This window comes from Bufo bufo, chromosome 8 (assembly GCF_905171765.1).
Source record: "Bufo bufo chromosome 8, aBufBuf1.1, whole genome shotgun sequence".
NCBI classification, from domain to species: Eukaryota; Metazoa; Chordata; class Amphibia; order Anura; family Bufonidae; genus Bufo; species Bufo bufo.
The window spans coordinates 175,769,385-175,789,622 of NC_053396.1; the positions used below are offsets into that span (position 1 = coordinate 175,769,385).

The 20,238-nt window shown below is 47.4% G+C and overlaps 1 protein-coding gene across 2 annotated transcripts in view; it reads left to right on the top strand.

Moving 5' to 3' along the window:
- Nucleotides 1–9,204: 9,204 nt before the first annotated feature.
- LOC120977561 (zinc finger protein 436-like) overlaps nucleotides 9,205–20,238 on the top strand; it is a 39,221-nt gene continuing 28,187 nt past the window's right edge. For both annotated transcript variants that reach the window (XM_040405557.1, XM_040405558.1), the window contains exon 1: nucleotides 9,205–9,524. The gene's annotated coding sequence lies outside the window, so the exon portion shown is untranslated. The remainder of the gene's footprint in view (nucleotides 9,525–20,238) is intronic.

Below are 20,238 nucleotides of genomic sequence, written 5' to 3' on the forward strand. Positions count from 1 at the left end.
TCTTAGTGTCGCACTTAGTTGAGTGCGGGAGTATTAAATCACCAAAAGAAATTCTCCCCGACGCAGGAGGTGGTTAATGATAGATACAAAATTTAATGAACAAAACATCTAACAAACAGAAACAAGTAAAAGAAAAAAAATTCATATACATCAAGGAACAAAAACATGGTATCCCTATGAGTGCAAAGCTTTGGATTTCTCATATAAAGGTAGAGGACAGGTGTTACGGACATAGAATGTCTCATGCATCCCGAAATAGACTGTAGAAGAAGCCAATAACCTCTCACCAAAGTTACTTTGACAAGTAGGATATCCTATGAGATGTGTGGGAGGAGGCCAGCCACGGCTGCCAGAGTTTTAAGTATGATTCGACCGTATCTCCCATAGTAGCTGTAATCTTTTTATATATGGCCATTCTATCCATCCGTTGCACAACCTCAGCAAGACCAAGGGCGTTGGATCGCCATTTAGCCGCGATATGTATACATGCCGCGAGCAAAAAGTATTGTGCCCTGATATGTGCCCCCTCACAGTAGTTATGCCCAGATATGTGCCCCCTCACAGTAGTTATGCCAGATATGTGCCCTCTTCATAGTAGTAATGCTCACACGTGCCCCCTCACAGCGTTTGCATTTCTTTCTGGCAAAGCTACCTGGTTCTGGCCCGCGAAATTTATACCAAGTCTAGTGCGGCCCTCAGACAAAAAATGGTTGGGCACCACTGCTCTAGCTGATCCATTATGTTCTCTCCAGGTGTCTGTTAGAGAGAGTTGGTGCATAGCATCGATAATGATCTGTTTTTGCTCACGTGTATGATGTGAGTCTGACGTGTGAGACCTATCCAGAGTGGTGTTAAATACAAAGTTGAAATCCTCACACCAAATTAGATAATGGTATTCTAGGGGTTCGATTATTTCAGCTAAAATCTTGAAGAAATGAATGGGATGCTCATTAGGGGAGTAAGAATTTACAATACAAATGGATGTATCGTGAAGGGTACCTATAAGAATCAGGTATCTACCATCAGAACCTGAATAGGTCTGGTTGACCTAAAAAGGGAAATTATTCTTAAAAAGAGTAACCACACCCTTTGTCTTGGATGTAGACGAAGCAGTATAAAAGGTAGAGTAATGAGAATATAAGAGGGGGACGAGGCGGTGGAGAAGTGAGACTCCTGCAGACAAACAATGTCAGGGGAGTCCCACTGCCCCAGTAACGTCCACCCTAGAACCCCAGTAATGTCACTCCCACTGCCCCCAGTAATGTCCACCACCACTGCCCCAAGTAGTGTCTACCCCAATGCCCCCAGTAATGTCCACTGCCACTGCCCCAAGTAGTACTTACCCCACTGCCCCAGTAATGTCATCCTCGCTGCCCCCAGATAACATTCCAGATAAGAGAATGTTTCCAATTTACCAGAAGAGACTACTCAATGGCACCTTAGATGTAGAAAGTTTACTTTAGTTCATATTTTTTTAGCAGAAGAATAGATAAAACCAGAATTTACTGTCTCCCTGGTGTCCAATGGAGGCGGCCATGAGTAAAGAGATAAAACAAAGACCCATTTTCTTAACAGCTTCTATGACTAAATATATTCATACATAGTTGAATTATGCATATATAACATTAACCATGGTTGATATTTGCCGTAGTGTTTTGATTTTAATAAATGGGTCACTGTTTTTTAGACCAGAGAAGATTGTGAGCCTGGACCTAAAATTAACTCTTTGGGTCCCTTCTTCTCTCTCACTGCAGTGATTATTGTATGTATTCATTCATTTGGACCATTAGACGAAAGAAGAACTGTAGTGATTATTTACAGATCTAAAGGGAACTATTTTAACTCCTCCACTTCCCCCAGTAATGTCATCCCCACTGCTCCCAGGAATCTCCCCTATGGTCAAGTAGAAGTCCCATTCCCCGTCACAGACTGCAATGCAGCCTACAGGCCTCTTCTGGCCTATGGCCTGAGATATCTGCATCCCACACACTTTATAGGCTTTAGGCCTATAGGGGGGAACGGTGAGGCAGAGAAACATTGGCTCCTGTACCCTGTCCCAGTATTCAACTGCATTACCGTCCTGAGGATGGTGATACAGTTGAATTCAGGAGGGGGACCTGTGGCAGCCAGCCAGATACATAAGTACCTGGTACTCCCAGAGTTAACTAATGCTAGAAGCGTTGGATTGTTAAGGCTGCCATCGGGGTTGGACTGGCTCACCAGAGTACCAGGGCCCTTAAGGTCCTATATACATAGAGGGTGGGCCCTCAGAATAATTTCCTCTAGTGGGCCCAAAGGACTTCAGTCCGACGCTGGTCGCCATCCATGAGGAGGGCTCGGGTGGTGCACTGGGCATTGGCCCACCGAGAATCTTACCGGTGGGGTCTATGGCAAGTCTGCCCCTGATGATCAGTCTGCTGATAAATGACACGCATTAGCTTCCTGTAGATCTGCTTGGAGAAATAAAGCCCAAAACACAATCAGTAAGTAATAAAACCTTGGTGTCTCACTTTATGGTTGCAATTCTCACATTTCTCCTTTAAGTGGTGCTGTTGAGGTGCTGGGATATAAAATAGTGATGGGCGTGTTCACTCATTCTACTAAAACAAAAGAAAGGTTCATTTATATGGCCGCTATGTAATACTACATTTCCCCTGTAGTGGCCGCTGTAGGAGAAAATTGTGGAGCCAGACGCGCGGCAATTAATCGGAGTGGCTTTTATTACAGAAGCAGTTTGGTTAGCCATACCATGCCACATTACTGTTATTAGGACTGGCGAGCCTATGGACACTGGTACCCCATAGACTGGCCTTTTTCTCTTTAGTCGACTCTCATTGCCACATCTGATAGATATGGGCTGGAGGGTGGACATCAAAGGGTGGACATTAAAGGGTTTCTGTCACCTGAAAAATGGTTATTAGCCTGGCTGACATTAGCGATGTGCTAATGTCAGCTGAACATAACTATATTAGTGCCATCTCACTGCCTAAAGCCTTTATTGAGAAAAACGAACTTTTATAATATGCTAATTAGCCTCTAGGAGCCGGAAGTGTCAGCAGTGTAAATCTTGCGCCGTTCAGGCGCAGTGAGGGAAGGATGCTCGGCGGCTTCTGTCTTCCTCACTGCGCCTTCGCTGAATACGTCACAGTCAGGAAGCTGGCTGCGGAGAACGTCCTTCCCTCACTGCGCCTGAACGGTGCTAGATTTACACTGCAGACACAGCCGGCGGGAGGAGAGCAGCGCTGCCCTGGCCCTGTCAATCAAGAGAAGAAGGGTGTGAAAAGAGGTGGGCAAACGGAGCCTCTAGGAGCAGGTTCAACGCCCCCCCCCTGCTCCTAGAAGCTAATTAGCATATTATAAAAGTTATCATCTGGGCCAAATTTAAGACGAACACCCAGTTTTCTAATGACAACATCTACTTTTGACACCCTGTAGTTAGTAAAGAGGTCAGTGTACTTAGAGGAAAAAGTGGTCAGCCTCAGCAATGTGACTACAGGGGGTGCAGGGTCACATTGGCCCGTAGCGAGAAAATGGATGAGGTAAGTATGATTTTTTATTTTAATTTCACACTGTTAGATGCCGCAATCAGCTATGACCGCGGCATCTGAGGAGTACAATGACGAGGAGCGGCACAATTGCTGCTCCCTATCATTACACCCGCTACTTACAAAGAAATGCTATTCGTGACGAAGTAATTAATCACAAAGAGAAGTTTTTAGTAAAATTCAGCGAAGGAGCCGAATCGAATTTTTGGATAATTCGCTCATCTCTTACAGACTTTCCCTCATATACAGTAAAGTCATTAATGACCCATATACAGCGGGAAAACTGCCACCTATTTACAGCGCCAGCCAGAGCCATCCTCCACTATGCACAGTAGACATCACCCAGCTTCAGACTCGTACTGCATGTCACTCCATCAGGCTGCATCACTGAGCGGCCACCACAGTATTACAGATAGGCTGCTTCCTATATAGAAGTTTTTTGGTGCAACCACACTCCGTATATAGGGGAAGTGCCACCTGGAAGGATTCTTCAAACCCTAATGTAAGGTATAGGGAAATCCAGGGTACACTTCACTTTAAATTCCATGCCAATTCACTGTATCTTTCAGACTATAAGACACACTTTTTTCTCCCCAAAAGTGGGGTAAAAGGGCAGTGGATCTCATAGTCCAAATGCTAATGAATGCTTCCATTTATGGAAGCTAACATCAGCATGAAAGAGGTGTGGGGAGCGGTGAGGGAAGCATTGTGCCAGCTGTACTCACCCTCCCTGGTCTTCTTCTGGCCACGTTCTGACACTGTGTGACATCAGGTCACAGTACAGCGTGGGTCAGAAGAAGAGCAGGGAGCAGAGAGTGAGTGGCAGCGCCTTCAGGAGCAGGAAAGCTAAAGTCTAATGGTGGTCCAATCTGAGGCTGATGGGGCTCTGCTCTGAGGCTGATGGGGATCTGATCTGAGGCTGATGGGGGGCTGATCTAAGGCTGAAGGGGTCTAATCTGAGGCTGATGGGGGTCTGCTGTGAGGCTGATGGAGATCTGATCTGAGGTTGATGGGGATCTGATCTAAGGATGATGGGGTCTGATCTGAGGCTCATGTGGGTCTGATCTGAGGCTCATGAAGGTCTGATCTGAGGCTCATGGGGTTTGATCTGAGGCTCATGCGGGTCTGATCTGTGACTGATGGAGGTCTGATCTGAGGCTGATGGGGTCTGATCTCAGGCTCATGGGGTCTGATCTGAGGCTGATGGGGGGCTGATCTAAGGCTCATGGGGTCTGATCTGAGGCTGATGGGGTCTGATCTCAGGCTCATGGGGTCTGACCTGAGGCTGATGGGGGCTGATCTAAGGCTGATGGGGTCTGATCTGAGGCTGATGGGGGTCTGCTGTGAGGCTGATGGAGATCTGATCTGAGGCTGATGGAGGTCTGATCTGAGGCTCATGGGTTTGATCTGAGGCTCATGTGGGGCTGATCTGAGGCTGATGGAGGTCTGATCTGAGGCTCATGGGGTCTGATCTGAGGCTCATGCGGGTCTGATCTGTGACTGATAGAGGTCTGATCTGAGGCTGATGGAGTCTGATCTCAGGCTCATGGGGTCTGATCTCAGGCTGATGGGGGTCTGATCTAAGGCTGATGGGGTCTGATCTGAAGCTGATAGGGTCTGATCTGAGGCTGATGGGTGTCTGATCTGAGGCTCATGCGGTTCTGATCTGAGGCTCATGCAGGTCTGATCTGAGGCTCATGCATGTCTGATCTGAAGCTGATGGAGGTCTGATCTGAGGCTCATGGGGTCTGATCTGAGGCTCATGCGGGTCTGATCTGAGGCTGATGGAGTTCTGATCTGAGGCTCATGGGGTCTGATCTGAGGCTCATGGAGTCTGATCTGAGGCTGATGGGGTCTGATCTATGGCTGATGGTGGTCTGATCTGAGGCTGATGGGGGGCTGATCTAAGGCTCATGGGGTCTGATCTCAGGCTCATGGGGTCTGATCTCAGGCTCATGGGGTCTGATCTGAGGCTCATGGGGTCTGATCTGAGGCTGATGGGGGCTGATCTAAGGCTGATGGGGTCTGATCTGAGGCTGATGGGGGTCTGCTGTGAGGCTGATGGAGATCTGATCTGAGGCTGATGGAGGTCTGATCTGAGGCTCATGGGTTTGATCTGAGGCTCATGCGGGGCTGATCTGAGGCTGATGGAGGTCTGATCTGAGGCTCATGGGGTCTGATCTGAGGCTCATGCGGGTCTGATCTGTGACTGATGGAGGTCTGATCTGAGGAGATGGGGTCTGATGGGGTCTGATCTCAGGCTGATGGGGTCTGATCTCAGGCTCATGGGGTCTGATCTCAGGCTGATGGGAGTCTGATCTGAAGCTGATAGGGTCTGATCTGAGGCTGATGGGTGTCTGATCTGAGGCTCATGCGGTTCTGATCTGAGGCTCATGCAGGTCTGATCTGAGGCTCATGCATGTCTGATCTGAGGCTGATGGAGGTCTGATCTGAGGCTCATGGGGTCTGATCTGAGGCTCATGCGGGTCTGATCTGAGGCTGATGGAGGTCTGATCTGAGGCTCATGGGGTCTGATCTGAGGCTCATGGAGTCTGATCTGAGGCTGATGGGGTCTGATCTATGGCTGATGGTGGTCTGATCTGAGGCTGATGGGGGGCTGATCTAAGGCTCATGGGGTCTGATCTGAGGCTGATGGGGTCTGATCTCAGGCTCATGGGGTCTGATCTGAGGCTGATGGGGGGCTGATCTAAGGCTGATGGGGTCTGATCTGAGGCTGATGGGGGCCTGCTGTGAGGCTGATGGAGATCTGATCTGAGGCTGATGGAGGTCTGATCTGAGGCTCATGAGTTTGATCTGAGGCTCATGCGGGGCTGATCTGAGGCTGATGGAGGTCTGATCTGAGGCTCATGGGGTCTGATCTGAGGCTCATGCGGGTCTGATCTGTGACTGATGGAGGTCTGATCTCAGGCTGATGGGGTCTGATCTCAGGCTCATGGGGTCTGATCTCAGGCTGATGGGGGTCTGATCTAAGGCTGATGGGTCTGATCTGAGGCTGATGGGGTCTGATCTAAGGCTGATGGGTGTCTGATCTGAGGCTCATGCGGTTCTGATCTGAGGCTCATGCATGTCTGATCTGAGGCTCATGCATGTCTGATCTGAGGCTGATGGAGGTCTGATCTGAGGCTCATGGGGTCTGATCTGAGGCTCATGCGGGTCTGATCTGAGGCTGATGGAAGTCTGATCTGAGGCTCATGGAGTCTGATCTGAGGCTCATGCGGGTCTGATCTGTGGCTGATGGAGGTCTGATCTGAGGCTGATGGGGTCTGATCTCAGGCTCATGGGGTCTGATCTCAGGCTGATGGGGGTCTGATCTAAGGCTGTTGGGGTCTGATCTGAGGCTGATGGGGTCTGATCTGAGGCTCATGGGGTCTGATCTGAGGCTCATGCGGGTCTGATCTGAGGCTCATGGAGTCTGATCTGAGGCTCATGGGGTCTGATCTATGGCTGATGGTGGTCTGATCTGAGGCTGATGGGGTCTGATCTGGGGCAGTGGGCAGCACGGTGGCTCAGTGGTTAGCACTGTTACCTTTCAATGCTGGGGTCCTGGGTTCGAATCCAACCAAGGACAACATTTGCATGGAGTTTGTATGTTCTCCCTGTGTTTGTGTGGGTTTCATCCCATAGACATACTGATAGGGAACTTAGGGCTCTTTCACACCTGCGTTCTTGTCTTCCGGCATAGAGTTCCGTCGTCGGGGCTCTATGCCGGAATAATCCTGATCAGGATTATCCTAATGCATTCTGAATGGAGAGAAATCCGTTCAGGATGTCTTCAGTTCCGGAACGGAACGTTTTTTGGCCGGAGAAAATACCGCAGCATGCTACGCTTTTTGCTCCGGCCAAAAATCCGGAACACTTGCCGCAAGGCCGGATCCGGAATTAATGCCCATTGAAAGGCATTGATCCGGATCCGGCCTTAAGCTAAACGTCGTTTCGGCGCATTGCCGGAGCCGACATTTAGCTTTTTCTGAATGGTTACCATGGCTGCCGGGACGCTAAAGCCCTGGCAGCCATGGTAAAGTGTAGCGGGGAGCGGGGGAGCAGCATACTTACCTTCCGTGTGGCTCCCCGGGCGCTCCAGAGTGACGTCAGGGAGCCCCAAGCGCATGGATCATGTGATCGCATGGATCACGTCATCCATGCGCATGGGGCGCTCTGACGTCATTCTGGAGCGCCCCGGGAGCCGCACGGACTGTAAGTATACCGCTCCCCCGATACCCGCTCCTACTATGGCAACCAGGACTTTAATAGCGTCCTGGGTGCCATAGTAACACTGAAAGCATTTGGAAGACGGTTCCGTCTTCAAATGCTTTCAGTACACTTGCGTTTTTCCGGATCCGGCGTGTAATTCCGGCAAGTGGAGTACACGCCGGATCCGGACAACGCAAGTGTGAAAGAGGCCTTAGCTTGTGAGCCCCATTGGGGACAGCTGACAATAATGTCTGTAAAGCGCTGTGGAATATAGTAGCGCTATATAAGTGCATAAAATAAATTTGAGGCTCATGGGGGTCTGATGAAAAGTATTTTTTCTTATTTTTCCTCCTCTGGGTGCGTCTTATAGTCCGAAAAATACGGTATTTAATCCAAGGGTACATAAAATTTTGGAAATTCTCTTGTTATTGTTAGCTTTTATACGAGTCCAGATGTGCCTATGAGACAACATTTCGGTCATACAGACGAACGATTGTCAAGGCACATCTGGTTTGAAACTAGGAGAGAAAGAGCTGGAGCCTCCAGTACTCTCAATACCTTTGTTGGTTTGAGGGAGGCCATGACCTAAGTAAGTGAGAGCAGGGTAAAAATGATAAAAAAAATAAAAAGTAGCTAATTTTTGCACAAAACGTTGGATACTCAAAAGTTTGCCACAGAAAACTGGCATACAGCGGCTGATAAATTCCCCCAAAAAATGTTTGACTCAATGGGGGAGATTTATCAAACTGGTGTCAATAACAACAGGTTTAGTTGCCCCTAGCAACCAGATTCCACCTTTCAGTTTCCAAAGGAGCTCTTAAAAGGGAAATCTGCGATCTGATTGGTTGCTATGGGCAATTAAAGCAGTTTTCCTTTACACCAGATTTGATAAATCTTCTGAACCTCAAAGGTTGCAATAAAATACCCCAATGTTAGTACTGATTCAGGCTCCATAACAATGGCTGATACTGCTCTATGGCGTGGACATTTATATCCATTCATTTTAAGCTATAAACTGATCTCACATCACTGGGAAACCCCCTCTAACAATCACTCCACCGCCTTTGCCCAAAGTCCCTGCACCACACAACGCCTGGAAAATAGAATGGGCGGGGCCACGTTTTAATTATGTTGGTCCAACGCCAGGCTCCGCCCTCAACAACTCCAAACCACTATATTCTCCGCCCCCTTTGCTTTGTCAATCATCCCTAAGAACTCACATAGCCCCGCATTCCCATTGTGACGTCATGCCACTTAGCTCTCCGATTGGCCGACTACATCCATCCCCAGAGGCTTAGCAATTTCGAGCGTTCAGTGCGCGCTGTTCTCGAACGGCGCTGACATTGGCCCGCCCCTTGAATTTGATTGGCTCATCTAGCCGTCACTCTCACGAGTTCATCGCTGGGATTGGATACTTTTTTAATTCTCGCTTCCGTTTCCTGTCTGGAGTCTCTTTTGCAACAACAATACTGTGCGGAGCGCAGAAGACAGCGGGGCTATAACAGGGACGTGGTCGGGGATGGAAGCGCCCTCTCAGCATGCTGTTCTGTGACTTCTCACTGTGCCCAGGCTGCAGGACAGGACTCGCCCCTGACCCCGTGCAGGGCTGTATAGACTACAGAGGAGTCCCTGGTCTACCTGTCATGACAGTGTGCAGACACAGAGAGTGACAGCAGCAGAGAGCCAGCCTGGATCCTCCCCCACCTGGCAGAGCTGCTGTGGTACCAGTCACAGGGTGGTCTATAGAGGAGTGTCTGCAGCCAGCAGGTGAGCTCAGGGGGGAGAACTTTGGGGAGGGGGATGAGCGATTGTGGTTATCCAGATGCTACCTAACTACAACTCCCAGCATGCTTTTATTATTATTTTTTTGCATTAGGTAGTATAGAAATGCAGATGATTAATTGCTTCGGAGAGCGGTTTCCAAACTACAACTCCCAACATGATTTTTAGTGCTGTGAAATGTCATGTAGTAATTTGCACTGGTAGACTTGGTAATCTGTTGCAGGACTACAACTCCCATTATGCTTTTTAGCGTCAGTCGATGCAGCGTATGGATTGCATTGGGTTGCTAACTCTCCAGATATGCTCAGACGGGGGCTGTCAGAGCACGCTGGGATTTGTAGTTTTCCAATTTTCTAATAGATGTTATGGATCACACTCCTACGTAAGGGGATCCTGTTTGATTCCATTATATTGGGGATTGCCCTTTATGCAGTTGCCTGATATATCCCTTCACTTCAAGAGCTGTGGGACGTGTGCCCCGCTTTGGCCTCATACTTTAATGGGAGGCAATGTTTGGAGCGGTTTCCAAGTAAGTCTATGGGAAACAGCTGAAAAAGCAGTTAGGGTCCATTCACACGTCCGTAGGTGTTTTGCGGATCCGCAAAACACGGACTCCGGCGATGTGCATTTCGCAATTTGCGCACCGCACATCGCCGGCACTATAATAGAAAATGCCTAATCTTGTCCGTAATTGCGGAAGCACGGATGCGGAAGTGCGGATCCGCAAACGCGGATGCGGACAGCACATTCCGGCCCTATTGAAAATGAATGAGTCTGCACCTGTTCCGCAAAATTGCGGAACGGATGCGGACCCATTTTGCGGACGTGTGAATGGACCTTTATGGTGGTGGTCCTGGCAATATGTTATCTGTGGAAGACCCTCTTTATGCTCCTTCTCAGGAGACTTTTGAGTTAAAGGGGTTCTTCAAGACTGTAAGGGCATGTCCCGGTACAAACACTTGTCCACAAGATAGTGTCTGATCAGTGGTGGTCCGACCGCTGTTTCAGTAGAGGGACAGTCACGCGTGCCTGCTGTCATCCCATACAGGTCTATGGGGCTTCCAGAGGTAGCCAAGTGCTTGTGCTCCATAGACACGAAAGGACAGGCAGAACACATGCACGACCACCACTCCGTTCAAACAGGGTCTGACCACTGGGGCCACCACTGATCAGACACTTATCAGCTACCCCATGTTTGTAATGGGACGACCCCTTTAACCATTGATAACCAAGTCTTAGAATAGGTCATCGATAACAGATCGATGAAGGTCTGACTCCCAGCACCCCTGCAGATCAGCTGTGCGGTGCCGGAACCAGGCACAAAAAGTACATACCTCCATATACAGTCTAGTGGTCATACCTGGTGACTGAACAGGAGCAGCTCTGCAGTGACCAGGCACGACCGACCACTACGTGGTATACGGAGCCACACAGCTGATTGGTGGAGATACCAGGAGTCGGAGTATCCCATCGGAGCACCCCTTCACCTCTACCTCTCCCCCAGTGGTTGACAGGCCTGGGCATCCACACTGCCCCTATGCCTGGCCCTGAAATATCGCGCATGCATTGGCGATAGTACAGTCGGTGCATGCGCAGTTCGAATTGCAAACTAGGGACAGCCGTATGAGATCAACTGTGAATGCGGTCGACTGTACTGTCACCTTGCAGAAGATAGGTTGGACTTGTTGGATCCTTTTGGGCGTTCCCTCATCTTGTATTTTGTGCATATGTTATAATAGAATAGATAGGGTAAGAATGTCACATCTGTCAGAGGGCCACGCTCTGCTAGAGTCAGGGGTTCGGGTTGGCACATCCTTTACGTGGTCATATTTGCGGTCTGCATTCCCCTGTATTTTTAAAGAAAATCCTATAACGCCCTGCCTACAGCTGCCAGCATGCTTGTAGGGCTTCTAGCAAGGAGGCTACTAGATTATGTACTAAGACAATGATAAAAGGGGAAGGCCCAAAGATGAGTCTGCGGCGGTATAGATGAGCAGGTTGCAGCAGGCGTCCCTTTATCCCCGGGGCAGTCGGCTGGGGTTCAGGCAGGTCTCTTGTCTTTGTGCAGTGTCTGAAGTTCGTGAGAAGACAGATTATCGGCATGAATTGTGTTTTCTGCATGATGTGTAATTGTATGAGTCACCATAGGAATCCATAGTGTGTGCGACTTATACCGAGGCTTGTGGTGCGGGCAGATGGACCCAGCGAGGTGTGGCTATGGCAGGACGACTCTGATCTCCGCAAGAGCTTATCACAGTTGGTGGCATATGAGGAGGAAAGAGGTCAGCAGCTGTCATAATACATGGAGAGCGCTGCATTGTTCTCGAAGAGCCTCCCCAGTGAAAACATATCTGTACTGGAATGCTATCGGCTTCCTGGTAGAGGACCGTATTGGGACCAAATCCTAGAGAAATAACCCCAAAAAGTGGCCACACACGGTTAGTTGCTGTGGTTTGGGCGAGGACTAGCTCTCCCGACTGTCAGTGATTGGAGAGAGAGCTACTGCCGGGCCCATCTGCTGCCAAGCATCTCCTTGTAGGTTTGGCCTACAATGTGCTAATGCGTACCGGTGCCGTTAGGGTACATGGACATCGCGGTGTAGTTTATACGGATTTTCCGTGCAGATTCCTCCGGGTTTCCTTGCCGGATTAGCTTGTGTTTCATGTGGATTTCGCCCCCGATTTCCCCCTTGGCGTTGCAAAGGGTGAAATGTGTTCTGCAAATCCGCAACCGCATATGACATGTTGCTGATTTCAAAATCCGCACCTCAGGTCAATTTACCTATGGAAAAATTTCCGCCCTGTGTAATTAAGTTTTTTTTTAAATCTCCTCTAATTAGCTGATTCTGTATGCATATTAGGCACCAGGTTTGTGTGGCCTTAGGCCCCTTTCACACGGGTGAGATTTCCGCGCGGGTGCAATGCGTGAGGTGAACGCATTGCACCCGCACTGAATCCGTTCCTATTCATTTCTATGGGGCTGTGCACACGAGCGGTGATTTTCACGCATCACTTGTGCGTTGCGTGAAAATTGCAGCATGCTCCTCTTTGTGCATTTTTCACGTAACGCAGGCCCCATAGAAATGAATGGGGATGCGTGAAAATCGCAAGCAAGTGCGGATGCGGTGCGATTTTCACGCACGGTTGCTAGGTGACGATCGGGATGGGGACCCGATCATTATTATTTTCCCTTAAAACATGGTTATAAGGGAAAATAATAGCATTCCGAATACAGAATGCATAGTACAATAGGGCTGGAGGGGTTAATAAAAAATAAATAAATTTTTTAACTCGCCTTAATCTACTTGTTCGCGCAGCCGGCATCTCTTCTGTCTTCTTCTGTGAGTTAAAGGACCTTTGATGACGCCACTACGCTCATCACATGATCCATCACCATGGTGAGTTAAAAAAAAAATTAACCCCTCCAGCCCTATTGTACTATGCATTCTGTATTAAGAATGCTATTATTTTCCTTTTATAACCATGTTATAAGGGGAAATAATACAATCTGCACAACCTTGAACCCAAACCTGAAACTTCTGTGAAGAAGTTCGGGTCTGGGTACCACATTGTTTTTTATCACGCTCGTGCAAAACACTTTGCACCCGCGTGATAAAAACTGAACAATGGAACGCAATCGCAGTCAAAACTGACTGCAATTGCGTACCTACTCGCGCGGGTTTGCCGCAATGCACCGGGACGCATCCGGACCTAATCCGGACACGCTCGTGTGAAAGAGGACTTAGTCTTCCTTTTCAGAATTTTACGGGTACGTCCGCACAGGACAGATTCCCTGTGTATTGTAGATCTGCAGCGTATTACAGTACCAGATCTCATCCACATGGTGCTGAAAACCCCTGCAGGGTGAATTGATCAGTGGTGTGGACTTTAAAGAGAGGACCTGTCCCCTCTACTGACATGTCCGTCTTAGGGTACTTTCACACTTGCGTTGCTGGATTCTGGTAGGCAGTCTTGTGACTATTTTCACAACTAAAACAGTTGCAAGTCCCTTAAAGGGGTTATCCTAAGGCTAATGTAAAAAATGAAAATCAGAAATCATATAGTACATGACAACCTCTTTCTAAGGGTCCATTCACACGTCCGTTTTGGTGTTCCGCATCCGTTATGCGGATCCATTCATTTTCAATGGCATCCACAAATAATCGGACAGCACTCATGGTGCTCTCCGATTCCGTGATTCCGTTCCGTGGGTTCCGTTATTCGGATCCTGGAAAAAAAATATACCCTGTCCTACTATTTGTCCGATTTTGCGTTCCGTCATCCCATTCTAGTCAATGGATCCGTCAAAAATGCGGATGACATGCTAAAAGCATCCTCATGTCATCCAGATTTTCGGATCCGCAAAAAACAGGAACGTTTATCTGGAAAGGTAAAAATACTGACGTGTGAATGCACCCTAACACAGCTAGAACCAGCCCTGTACCTCACATGTGTCCAGAGATCTTCTCATTCATTGCTCTGCCAGATTAATATCAAGCTGACAGCTCAAGGGGAGTGTCTCAGCTCTCCCTATCGCAGCTCAGGGGGCGTGTCTCAGCTCTCCCTATCGCAGCTCAGGGGGCGTGTCTCAGCTCTCCCTATCGCAGCTCAGGGGGCGTGTCTCAGCTCTCCCTATCGCAGCTCAGGGGGCGTGTCTCAGCTCTCCCTATCGCAGCTCAGGGGGAAGTTGAAGGATGAAACTGAGCATGTGCGGCCATCTCAGTGACCAGGACAAAGAAATGAGGGGGGAAAAAATAAACAGCAGGTGGCGCTATACTGATACAACGTATTGAATAACTCAGTAGCTAGCTATGCAAAAAAAATGTATTACATGCAGTTACAAAAGTATTAAGGGGCTGGTTTGAAAACTGTAGAATATTTTTCACGGGACAACCCCTTTTAATAAACAACCTCTTTGGTCTTATATTGAACCTTGTATGGGATTTTTGTGAATGTTTGACAGAATTTTTTCTACATCCTCTGGTGGCACTAAATGGAGTTCAGCATAATGGAGGTAGTGTTTTGTTAAAAAAAAAATTGTCGCTTTGTTTTCTTTTGGGGGAAATGAGAACAGTTCGCCAAAAAATAAAAATAAACTATATTTTCGGAGACAGAATGCCAACACTCTGATACAAATACTACATAGTCAGATTCTGCAGTGACGTGTTACTCCACCACTGTCTGTAGGTTTGCAAGGAGTGTTGAATTGAATATTCCATGCCAGTGTTGGTTCCTGGGGAAGTTGAGTACCTACCTCATGGACACCTCAGTGGTGACAGGGAGATGACCCCATATGATATCTCGGTTGTATTTAAAAAATAAAAAAAACTAGCGTGTTATCTCAGCGCCTCCTCTGCTTGTGTGTGAAATGGTTTCCTTCTGCAGGTCATGAGTTGTCCCTCGTCGTCTGACGCATCTTTCTCTGGAGTCTTGTGATGTCTCCACGATGGGCCTGAGGGGAAAAAAATGTCTGTCTATAGCATGAGACACTGTGTCAGGAGTTCAGCCGTATGAAACACTTCCAGCCCAAAACGCACGTAGATAATTTGCTTATCTAACATTTTCGCCTCTGGACACATCACAATTCATTCTCAGAGCTGCTTATTTCCTCCTTCCATCATGGAGGAGAAGGATTTGGACACCTCATGTGTCTGGAATGTCGGGCCTGGCACGTGGTGGCGTCTCGACCTAGAAAAATATGAGCGGTTACACCAAACTGACATTTTAATTGTATGTGGTATATTTTTGGACCAGAACGTATAAAAAAAAAAAAAAAAGTTTCTCATTTTTACCCGTGACTGTCTTTTTAGACTCTTAAATGTGGACAACAGGAAATGGCCGCTCTACAGCTTCCAAATGCATGCGCAGTGGACAAGTGGAAGCCGCGGTGCCAGTAGTCCGCACGGGCGCAGACTACAGTGTCCACTGCGCCTGTGCGAGACTACGCAGCAGAGATTACATGACGTCAGGATAGTGCAGTGAATAAATTAAGTAGTAGGCGGTGCTGGGATCCGGATCGATGGGCGGTGCTGGGCTCCAGGAGATCGTGGGACAACCCCCTTGGGCTCCTGACAGAGGTGATTTACATATGAATAAGATCGCTTTTTATAAGACTATAAGGCACACAGAGCATAAACAGAGGGATCATTGAAGACTAATGGGCACACATAAATATCTACATATCGTTATTCCTGATGACAGAATCCCTTTAAGCAGTGCTACGTAATGTGAGATATTTAGAAGGGTATGTACAGAAGATCTCCAGCAGAACAACCTGGACATGTATACATTTTTATCTATGACGTGACCAATGGAGGTCCCTGCTCCTACTGTTTTGTGTATACAGCTCCATGGTGTCACGGATGTAGTAGGGGAGAACACCAAAAGACAACAAGAAGGAAGGGGAAAGACACTAGGCCTCACCACTAGGGAAGGAAAAGGGTCACCACCTATAAAACCCTGCTCCTGGCCCTAACTCCTATCCGTATGGGCACCTCTCAATGGTAGAGATGCCCATACACAGGAACCTAGAAAACCCTGGTGACCCTCAAATTCCCTAAAGGTAATGACAGGGCAGATACAACCCGTTCCTTCCCTGATGAAGGAACTAGCGTCTCACTGAGGCCTAGTAAACAAGCGGGGGGAAGGGGGATACAAAACGCAACAAGCGGAACACTTAACTTCTGAGGATGATGGATGAACAGGACTTCAACAAGAAGCACACTCCAGCTCTTCCAAAACCAAATGAAGCAATCCAGAGTAAGGAGTGATGGGTAAATTCAGACTAAAGTAGGGAGAGGTAAAGGTCACATGATCCACACCTGAACAGGAGGTGTGGACATACCAGCAACACACAAACAATGTGAAACCAAAAGAGGCTGTCAGATCACTCATGTGCAGTCAGTCTTTCAGACCTTCTAACACCAGGTGTGACAGTACCCCCCCCCCCCCTCCCTTCTACGGGTGACCCCCGGGCACCCAGGACCGACCTTATCAGGATGAGCTCTGTGGAATGCTCTCACCAGACGACTAGCATTAACATCGGTCGCTGGAACCCACATCCTCTCCTCTTGTCCGTACCCTCTCCAATGAACGGGATACTGGAGGGATCTCCGGAGAACTCGGGAGTCCACAATCCTGCTGATCTGAAATTCTAAATTTCCGTCCACCATGACAGGAGCGGGAGGTAAGGAGGACGGCTCAACAGGTTTGACACATTTCTTTAACAACGATTTATGAAATGCGTTATGCATTTTCAAAGCCTGAGGAAATTCAAGACGGAAGGCTACAGGGTTAACAATGGCAGTGATCTTATATGGACCAATAAATCTTGGGCCCAACTTCCAAGAAAGTACCTTAAGTTTAATGTTTTTTTTGTTGACAACCACACAGAATCACCCACTCTTAGGTTCGGACCACTCATACTTCTCCTGTCAGCCGCACGCTTATACTTGTTGCCCATCTTTTTCAGGTTATTTTGGATTGTCCGCCAAATAGAAGACAAAGAAGAAGAAAATCGTTCCTCCTCAGGAATGCTGGAATTTCGAGCACTAGAAAATGTACCAAACTGTGGATGGAACCCATATGGCCCCAAAAACGGCGACTTATCAGTGGATTCCTGTCTACGGTTATTTATAGCAAACTCGGCTAACGACAAAAATGAAGACCACTCTTCCTGATTCTCTGAAACAAAACATCTCAAGTAAGTCTGCAGATTCTGATTAGTGCGCTCCGTCTGTCCGTTCGACTGAGGATGAAAGTCCGAAGAGAAGGACAGTTGTACACCCAGACTAGTACAGAACGCTTTCCAGAATCTGGAAACAAACTGAGTCCCTCTATCGGACACCACATCGGAGGGAATGCCATGTAGTTTCACGATGTTGTCGACAAACACCTGTGCAAGAGTTTTAGCATAGGGTAGACTAAGTAATTAAATAAAGTGTGCCATTTTACTAAAACGATCGACAACCATCAGAATCACTGTTTTTCCTGAAGAATTCAGTAAATCTGTGATAAAATCCATGGACAAATGGGTCCAAGGTCTGGACGGGACGGGCAATGGAAGCAGAGATCCGGAAGGCCGAGTATGTTTCACCATAGCACGTGCACAGGTACCACAGTCTGACACATAGTCCTCAACACACTTAATCTACCCTGGCCACCAGAATCTGTGAGAAATTATATCAACAGTCGATCTGCTCCCAGGGTGCCCAGCAAGCACCATACAGTGATGTTCCTCGAACACCTTGTGATGTAATTCGGAGGGAACAAACAACTTCCCCGGAGGACAAGAGTCCGGAGAATCCTCCTGTGCCTCCAACACCCTAGCCTCGAGATCAGGATAAAGAGCGGATATGACTACCCCTTCAGATAAAATGGGACTAGGGTCACTAGACTCACCCTGCCCCCTGCATCTGCCTTGACGTTCTTAACCCCAGTTAAATCTGGTGAAAAACAATGACCATCTGGCCTGCCTTGGGCTCAGTCGCTTAGCCGACTCCATGTAGGCCAGATTCTTGTGATCTGTAATTACCGTAATAGGATGAATTGCTCCTTCCAACCAATGCCGCCATTCCTCGAACGCCAACTTAATGGCCAGCAATTCCTTATTCCCCCACATCATAATTCCTTTCAGCAGTCGAGAGTTTTTTAGTGAAAAATGCACATGGGCGCCATTTACTGGGGGAAGGACCCTGCGACAAGATTGCTCCTACCCCTACCTCGGACGCGTCAACCTCTACAAGGAATGGCTGAGACACGTCTGGTTGCACCAGAATAGGGGCCGAAGCGAAACATTCTTTCACAGCAGAAAAGTCCTATAATGCCGCATCAGACCAGATAGAAATATCAGCACCCTTCCTAGTCATGTCTGTTAAAGGTTTAACCCCCGATGAATAGTTCAAGATAAATTTACGGTAGTTAGTAAACCCCAAAAACCGCATAAGCGCTTTCAGATTTTCGGGTCGATCCCAGTCCAACACCGCACGGACCTTCTCGGGATCCATACGAAAACCTGAAGATGAGAGCACATAACCCAGAAATTGTACTTCCTGCACAGCAAATACACACTTTTCCATCTTGGCATACAACTTATTCTCTCATGGGATCTGTAACACCTGTCTCACATTATCCTGATGAGTCTCCATATTAGGCCTCATGCACACGACCGTTGTGTTCCGTTCCGCAAAATGGGGTTACGTTGTTCTGTGATCTGTTTCTGTGTGACTTCCTTTATTTTTGGAGGATCACCAGACATAAAGGAAAGTAAAAAAACAGGTTTGCCATGCAAATGATAGGAAAAAAACGGACGCGGATGACAATCTTGTGTGCCTCCGTGTTTTTTAGCGGTCCCATTGACTTGAATGGGTCCGCGAACAGTTTTCCGCGAAAATAATAGGACAGGTTATAGTTTTTTGACGTACTGGAACCACAGATCACGGATGCGGATGACAAACGGTGCATTAGCCAAGTTTTCAACGGACCCATTGAAAGCAGTGACAATTCTGGGCACAGGAGCTGACAGACTAGAGAGAGCATTGCACAAGAAGGTAGGGGGAAGATCCTGTGTGTATTAGCAGTGTTATACAGCTGGGACTTGTAGTTCTACACTTACAAGTTGCTGTTGATTCTCTCAGCACTCAGGGCAGCTCTTGTATCCACTCCCTTAGCAGTGTCATTATACAGCTGGGACTTGTAGTTCTACACACACAACATGCTGCAGAGTCTCCCAGCAGGCAGACATGTCACTCCTGGCACCTCTTGTAGCCACTCCCGTAGCAGAGCAGGAGGAGGGGCAGAGATTTGTTTGTTTTTATTGCATGTAAACAAAGGGCCAGAAGAGAACCAGGGAAATGAGGAAATATATATATATATATATATATATATATATATATATATATATATATATATATATATTTTGCATAAAACTTGCTTACCTTAGTTATATATTGCTGCCCATCAGATTTTCAGTGCTATATATTTCTTTTTCAAAACTCAGACAACCCCTTTAACCTCATAAGGACACAAGGGCGGTGATTGGAACAAGGTGCCTGCTCAAATAATTGAGCAGGCACCTTGGGTCAATGCGCGGGGGGGTCCCGTGACACCAGCCCCCTGGATCTCAAAGGCCGGAAGCTGTATGAGTAATACACACTGTATTACTCATACAGCCAATGTATTCCCATACAGAAGTATTGGAATGCGTTGTAAAGGGGATTAGACCCCCCAAAAGTTGAAGTCCCAAAGTGGGACAAAAATATTAAGTGAAAAAAAAACTGTTAAAAAAATAAAGTTGACATATTAGCTATCGCCGCGTTTGTAGTATCGACCGGCTCTATAAACCTATCACATGACCTAACCCATCAGATGAACACCGTAAAAAATAAAAACTGTGCTAAATAAACCATATTTTTGTCACCTTACATCACAAAAAGTACAACAGCAAGCGATCAAAAATGCGTATGCCCACCAAAATAGTAACCATTACCTCATCCCGCAAAAAATGATCACCTACCTAAGACAATCGCTCAAAAAATAAAAACTATGTCTCAGAATATGTAGACACTAAAACATATTATTTATTTATTTTTTAAAAAAAGCTTTTATTGTGTAAAACTTATGTATACTTTTTTAATTTTACTTATCAAGTATCGCTGCGTCCGTAATAACCTGCTCTATAAAAATATCACATGACCTAACTC